Source organism: Octopus sinensis, linkage group LG20, assembly GCF_006345805.1.
Source record: "Octopus sinensis linkage group LG20, ASM634580v1, whole genome shotgun sequence".
Lineage (NCBI taxonomy): Eukaryota > Metazoa > Mollusca > Cephalopoda > Octopoda > Octopodidae > Octopus > Octopus sinensis.
In genome coordinates this window covers 1,937,575-1,946,069 of record NC_043016.1, presented here as the reverse complement: position 1 = coordinate 1,946,069, position 8,495 = coordinate 1,937,575, and positions in this window count along the sequence as shown.

Genomic DNA, 8,495 nt, shown 5'->3' with positions numbered 1-8,495 from the left:
TCTCCACCTGCTACGATCAATAGCTATGCCCTCCCATGTGTCAGGAGAGATGCAAGCATGTCTTAAGGAAGCCTTCAGAAAGTCCTTATACCTCTTTATTGGTTTATGTAGAGGTCGTTCTCCTTTAGCTAACTTTCCATAAAAGAGTTTTTTGGCATCCTTGAATCCTTCATTCTGACCAGATGACCACTGCATTTGAGCCTTTGCTTTAACACAAGAGCTTCTATACTTTCACACCGAGATCCTTCCAATATTTCAAGATCACTGATGCGGTCCTTCCACTTAATGCCATAGATCCGTCTGAGGCACACCTGATGGAATCGTTCCAGTTGTTTAAGGTGGTATCGATACGTGACCCACGTCTCGCAGGCATAGATTTGAGAAGGGAGCACACATGCCTTGTACACCTTTATCTTTGTCTCGCCGACTCCAGAGGTGCTTTTCTAACCTTCCGAAAGCAACACTTGCTTTCCTAATTCTATACATACATACATACATACATAGATACATACATACATACATGCATACATACATACACGCACATACATTCATACATATATACATACATACACGCACATACATACATACATACATACATACATACATACATACATACATACATACATACATACATTCACGCACATACATACATACATACATACATACAGACACACATACAGACACACATACATACACACATACATACATACATACATACATACATACATACATACATACATACATACATACATGCACATACATCCATATCGAAGATATGAAAGATATATTAAAGACAATCATGGTAGTTCGGTCTGCTATTTCAAACATTGTTTTGATCATTTGTTACAGAGTTCAAACCAGATAGTTTCTGCGCGCGCGCGTATGTGTAAGTGTGTGCGTGCGTGCCAGCTTGTGCGAATGTATGTATGCAAATATCTATGTACGTTTGTATTTATGTACGTATGTATCTGTTTATCTATCCAGTTATCTATCTATCTATCTATCTATAATCTATCTATCTATCTATCTATCTATCTATCTATCTATCTACCTATCCATCTTTCTATCTATCTATCTATCTATCTGTCTATCTATCTATCTATCTATCTATCTATCTATCTATCTATATATCTATCTATCTATCTATCTATCTGTCTATCTATCTATCTATCTATCTATCTATCTATCTATCTATCTATCTATCTATCTATCTATCTATCTATCTATCTATCTATATCTCTGTCTCTCTCTGTGTCTCTATCTATCATCTGTTTATACATATATATGTAATCACACACGTAAATGTCGAAAGATAAAAATAAGTGTTTAACACCGCATTGGTGGATATAATTCTGTATTTGTGATTAAGGCTACCTTTAGTTTCATGTTAAGAAAATTAGGAAAATATCTTAGTGTCTTAATTTTTCAAGCCCATCCCATGGAGAAATGTGTTCGCCTCCACTTGGAAAGCACAGCCTATATATATATATATATATATATATATATATATATATATATATATATATATATATGTATGTATGTATGTATTTTATATAGATATTATATATATATATATTATATAGATATATATATATATATATATATATATAATGTATGTATGTATTTATGTATATATGTATGTATGTATGTATGTATGTATGTATGTATGTATGTATGTATGTATAAAAAGTTAATCCAAACATGAAAATACAAAGACAAAACACAACAACGCGAGGACGTCGAACAAGTATAGTGTGATTGGATGCTCAGGAAAGAAGAAAGAAAGACGACGGGAATTTAACGTTTCGAGCGGAGTTCTACGTCAAGAACATAGAAAAAAGGAAAGGTCCATGGAAGGGGAGACGGAGAGAAAGAAAATCGCCGACGATACACATGCACGGTAACATATGAATGTATATAATATATATAATATATATTATATATATATATATATATACAGTAAAAGCAATTAAGAAATATTGATCCATTTTAGTTGCTTTTTCTTGTATATATATATAATATATATATATACATAACAAATACATGTATAATTACAAAAAAAATTCAACAAAAATTGTTAGTCTTACACTCGACGAAGAACGGAAGTCGTGGATTAAAAGTTATAACGTTTCGGACATTAGTTTTTCTTTTGTTGTATACTTGAAGAATGTCTTGGACAAACAGAGAAGAGTAAAAAGATGATAAAACGAGGCGAATCCGGATTTTGTTTAATAAAATATATTGCTTATCAATGCCTCCAAAAATAAAAATGAAACAAACCACAGAAGTAAAAGTAAATTTGAAGTTTATTAAATATTCAACACGATGATTAGATATTTAAAATGATTCATACTCTGTAGAATTATTATAAAATATGACGTTCATTTCAGCAGGAAACAAATGCCCGATACTCTATTCTCTCGATTGCTAAACGTATTCAGCTTGCTCTTCATTCATAGAACTGCATTAATTGTGCTTGCGTTTTTGTTGAATAGTGTGTTCGGTTTTGTAGGAGGCGCAATGGCCCAGTGGTTAGGGCAGCGGACTCGCGTCGTAGGATCGCGGTTTCGATTCCCAGACCGGGCGTTGTGAGTGTTTTTGAGCGAAAACACCTAAGCTCCACGAGGCTCCGGCAGGGGATGGTGGTGATCCCTGCTGTACTCTTTCCACCACACTTTCTCTCACTCTTACTTCCTGTTTCTTTCGTTGTGCATGTAATTCAAATGACCAGCCTTGTCACTCTCTGTGTCACTGAATATCCCGAGAACTACGTTAAGGGTACAACGTGTCTGTGGAGTCCTCAGCCACCTACAGGGTTAATTCACGAGCAGGCTGTTCCGTTTATCGGATCAACCGGAAACCCTCGTCGTCGTAATCGACGGAGTGCTTCCCGGTTTTGTAAGAGCGTTTACTCGAAATAAAATGTGATGTGTTTAGAGTTATGCGTCCTCTGAATCTCTCGATGCATGCGTGCATGTGTGTATCTATTCCGTGCACGTTCTCTCTGTTAGATGATAATTCTCAAAGGCTCGTGTGTTTATATTCGTGTTTGTGAGTCTAATTGTATGTGTATGCACCCTCCTTTTACCTTCCTGAATGTTTTGTCTTCAGTTATTGCCGCGGTTTTGTTTTGTTCTGTTACTCTAATGTCGGCAAGAAGAATTACGCAAGTATAATGTGGTGCTCCAGAATGAGCGCAGTCCAATGAGTGAAACAAGTAAAATATAATGTAGTGAGGATATTACATCTGGAAATACACAGCAACGGAAAATTCAAAATTTTCCCCTTTTACAATGTGCACGGGACGATCAGCAATACCGAAAATTAATTCAAAAAATTCTCTCCAAAGTTGAATGTTTTGAAAGAAAGGCAGAGACAGTAAGTTTTGTAATACTAACGTTCTCTAGCGCAAAATCATGGGATTGAAAGATGCATGATCGAAGTTACACAGTATAAACATGGACATATTCCAAACCACGCACACACACACACACACTCTCTCTCTCTCTCACACACACACAGAAACATGTACACGCGCGCGCGCCAGCATACACACACGATTCATCAAAGAATCCTCCCTAAAATTGAAGGTTAAAGTGAGGAGAGAATTTGAGAATTTGAAATTCTTTATTCCAAATGTGGTGTCATCTCTACAAATGTTCACACACACACACACACACACATATATATATATATGTAGCATTGGGATGTTCTTGATTTACGTATATATTTGTATGCTTGTGTTGTATACATACATACAATATATATATATATATATATATATATATAATAATAATATTCTTTTGTTTTATTTATTGATTGCTTGTAATTTGCAAATATGATACTAATGTATTTTCATCATGCAGAACTACCCTTATCAAAGATCCCTCCAAAAGTGAATGTCTGGAAGGGATATATTCTAAATATAACTCAGAGAAGAAAAAGAAAGGTGGGGGGAGAAAGAAAAATGAAAAAAGAAAAGAAAAAAGGGAAGAAAAAATAAGAGGGATAGAAAGAAAGCAAAAAGACTTCCTGTGATGACCAAACTAAACCTGTTTTTTATTTTTATTTATCTATTTATTTATTTATTTATTTTTTGAAGAGGGCACCATCCTTAAACTTATTCCAATACAATGGTAAAAGGAATAAATAAACAAATCGTGAATTGGAAGGTGAATACCCCTTCTCTCACTCTTACCCACTACCCATCTGTCTATCTGTCTGTCTGACTATCTATCTATCCATCTATCTGTCTATCAATCAATCTATCTATCTATCTATCTATCTATCTATCTATCTATCTATCTATCTATCTATCTATCTATCTATCTATCTATCTATCCATCTATCTGTCTATCAATCAATCTATCTATCCATCCATCCATCCATCTATCCATCCATCCATCCATCCATCCATCTATCTATCTATCTATCTATCTATCTATCTATCTATCTATCTATCTATCTATCCATCTATCTGTCTATCAATCAATCTATCTATCTATCTATCTATCTATCTATCTATCCATCTACTATCTATCTATCTATCATTCTATATATCTATCTATCTATCTCTATCTATCTATCAGATAGCTATCTATAAAGCAGAAGCGATTAGGTACAGCAAAAGCAATAGCCATAGATAGAAATAGAGGGAGGATGAGCTAGTTAAGTTAGAAGCTAGAAGAGGCAATTAGAAGCGGCATCGCATCCGAGTTTTGGCGGCGAGGTGGCCCTCGACCAACACTTCAACGCCAAACACGAAGGGTGTGCTGTCAGAGCTGGATGCGAGCTCTAAGGAACGAAGGTGTTGGAGCCGCGAGAGAGCCCGGTGGGCAGAGGCGCAACTGGGCAACAAAGCTAACATTCGGTCTCTGGTAGATGAACAGGGGCGCGAATTGATCGAGCCAAGTAAAATGTGTGAGGCCTTTCAACAGCATTTTGCCCGACTGTTCGGGACGAGTGGCGGGCAAGAACGTAGGGTGGACTTCAGTGCCTACCTACACGGCCTACCACGACTCACGACAAGAGAGGCAGGGTGCTGCGAAGGTGCCATCACGGCGGCGGAAGTGCAGGACGCGATGGCAGAATGCTCGAGGGACAAATCGCCGGGTTTGGATGGTCTACCCTACGAGCTTTACAGTTGTATGCCAGAATTGTTTGGAGACGTCTTGACAGCGGTGTACTGCAACTGGCAGCAAAATGGGAGCATTCCTGGTTTTGTGAGCCGAGGAGCCGTAACACTGCTGAAGAAAGATCTAAACAAGGGAAATGTAATAGATAACTTTAGGCCCATCACTCTGCTTAATGCAGACTTGAAAATTTTGACCAAGGTGCTAGCCAAGAGGTTGGCACTTGTCATCGAGAAACTGGTCGACAAGGCGCAAACGTGCGCCGTGCCGGGCCGCACCATCCATGACAACCTCTACATGATGCGCTACATCATAGACAGAGTAGTTAACGAACCTGGCATGGTTGGGGCGCTGATCAATTTGGATCAATAGGAAGATTTCGATAGGGTGGACCATCGATACTTGGAGGCAGACCTCAGAGCGGCTGGCTACGGTCCCGTCTTCCGCGGCTGGATAGCCGCTTTGTAAAGAGGCATCCGTTGGGTAATTCGCGTAAATGGACATCTATCGAGACCTTTCGACATCGCACGTTCGGTTCGTCAGGGATGCCACCTCTCGCCGCTTAGATAGGTACGAGGGGCGTTCAATAAGTAATGCCCCTGACCCACTTGCAGTTGTTTGATCTAGCTGAAATTTTGCATGTGCAAAATAGATTAAGTGACAAATTACAGCTCTGAACTAATTGTGGTTTCTGAATTACAGGTGTTTGAACTGAGTCAAGTGTGAAATGGAGCCAGTTGAGTGTCGAGCAGTGATCCGGTTTTTGTATTTGAAAGGACGCACACCACGGGAGACTTTTGATGAAATGAAAGTAACTTATGGTGATGATGCCCCATCATATGACCTTGTAAAACGCTGGCATCGTGAATTCAAACATGGTCGGAACTCTGTGGAAACAGCTCCCAGATCTGGTCGCCCCACTTCTGCCATTGATGAGGCATCTGTATGTCAGGTTGAGGCTGCCATTTTGGAAGATAGACGCATAACTATTCGCCAAATAGCCTATGAGGTCAAGATTAGTACCGGGTCTGTGGAAACTATCATTCATGACCATTTGCATATGCAAAAGGTGTCTGCCAGATGGATTCCCAGGTTGCTCACACCTTTCCAGAAGCTAGAACGCGTCGAGTGCTCGAGGATGAATTTGGAGATGTGCCAAGAAGATGAGTCAAAATTTTTCAAAAGACTGATTACACAGGATGAAACCTGGGTCCATCACCATGATCCAGAGACCAAAGCCCAGTCAATGCAGTGGAAGCACCGTGACTCACTTCCTCCACAGAAGGCAAGGGTGCAGCCCTCCGCTGGCAAGGTCATGCTCACAGTCTTCTGGGACGAGGACGGAGTAGTGATGACAGATTTCCTGACAAGGGTACCACAATTACAGGAGCCTATTATGCTTCACTTTTGAGGAAATTAGAGAAGCTATCAAAATCAAGAGGCGGGGCAAGATCAGCAAAGGCATCCTCCTCCTGCAGGACAACGCTCCGGTCACACACTCGCTGTCGCCAGATCAGAAGCACAGGCGTGCGGCTATGACTCTACCCCATCCCCTACTCTCCTGACCTTGCACCCTCTGATTTTCACCTCTTCCCAGCCATGAAGTTATTTTTGAAAGGAAAGCGTTTCCCAGATGATGCAGCCTTGATTTCTGAAGTCAAGTCGTGGTTGGAGGACCAAGCTGGGGTCTTCTACAAAACCGTCTCCAGAGCTGCATCAAACGATGGGAGAAATGCGTAACTCTGGCTGGTTCCTATGTAGAAAAAGACTAATAACTGTGCAATGTGTCGTTGATCTACTGCAATGGGAAGTGGGTCAGGGGCATTACTTATTGAACGCCACTCGTATTGACTCTCGAGCCATTATTGCGGAAGCTGGCAACTTTGAGGGGCATCCCGCGAGAACTGGGATGCGGGACGAGCGTGTCTGCATACGCGGATGACGTCACCGTCATAGTGTCTAGCCACGAGCACATCTATCTATCTATCTATCTATCTATCTATCTATCTATCTATCTATCTATCTATCTATCTATCTATCTATCTATTTAAGCTGTCGTACTTTGAACAGGTATGAATGCATCATGCTTCCTCTTCGTACACAGTCAAACAAAGGAGGTCGCGGTGATGTGTCGCGTCTCACTGATCACATGATTCCTAACCCTACCTTCTTCTCTCTATGATATTTACATTCATCAAAATTTATAGCTCATTCACTGCGAGGTTCCTCACAAAAACAAGCTTACTTCCGTTTATCTTAGATTAGTTAATAACACACACACACACACACACGTAATTACATATACGCGAATGGGTGCTGAAAAGTTCCTGGCTATGAGTAAAAGAAACAACAGGAGGATCAGTTAATTATGATTTTACGCAACATATTCCCCACCTCAGATTCACACGCTTATTGCAGCGGTTCTTCAGTTTTTCTAAGTCCTGTAACAGAACTTGGAGGAGGGTTGGGCCCCTGACCAGGCCTTTCCCAATACTCACAAAGACAGTAACTTTTCAGCACTTCCGTAAACATACATACGAGGAGTTCCTGAATACTTGTGGATTTAGGCAAAAGCAACAACAGGAGGATCAGTTAATTATGATTTTATTCAACATATTCTCCTCTCAGATTCACACACTTACAGCAGCAGTCCTTCAGTTTTTGTAAGCTCTGTAAAAGAAATTTGGAAAATTGGACCTTCAATCGGACATTTCGCGATAACCTAAAAACCAGGTACTTTTCAAAACATCCTCGTAAATACATGCATGCATACATACATACATACATGCATACATATATACATGCATATATACATACATGCATGCATGTGTACATACATACATACATACATACATGCATACTTACATACATATATGCATACATACATACATACATACATGCATATATACATACATAAATGCATACATACAAACATACATACATACATTCATACATACATACATACATGCATACATACACACATACATACATACATACATGCATACATACATACATACATACATACATGCATGCATGCATACATACATGCATACATACATATATGCATACATGCATACATACATACATGCATACATACATGCATGCATACATACATACATACAAACATGCATACATACATACACACATGCATACATACATACATGCATACATACATGCATACATACATACATATATATAAATACATGCATAATGCATACAAAACTACATACAAACATACATGCATACATACATGCATACATACTACATACATACAAACATGCATACATACATACATATCAATACATCATACATACATAAATACCTACATACATACATACATGCATACAGCATACATACATACAT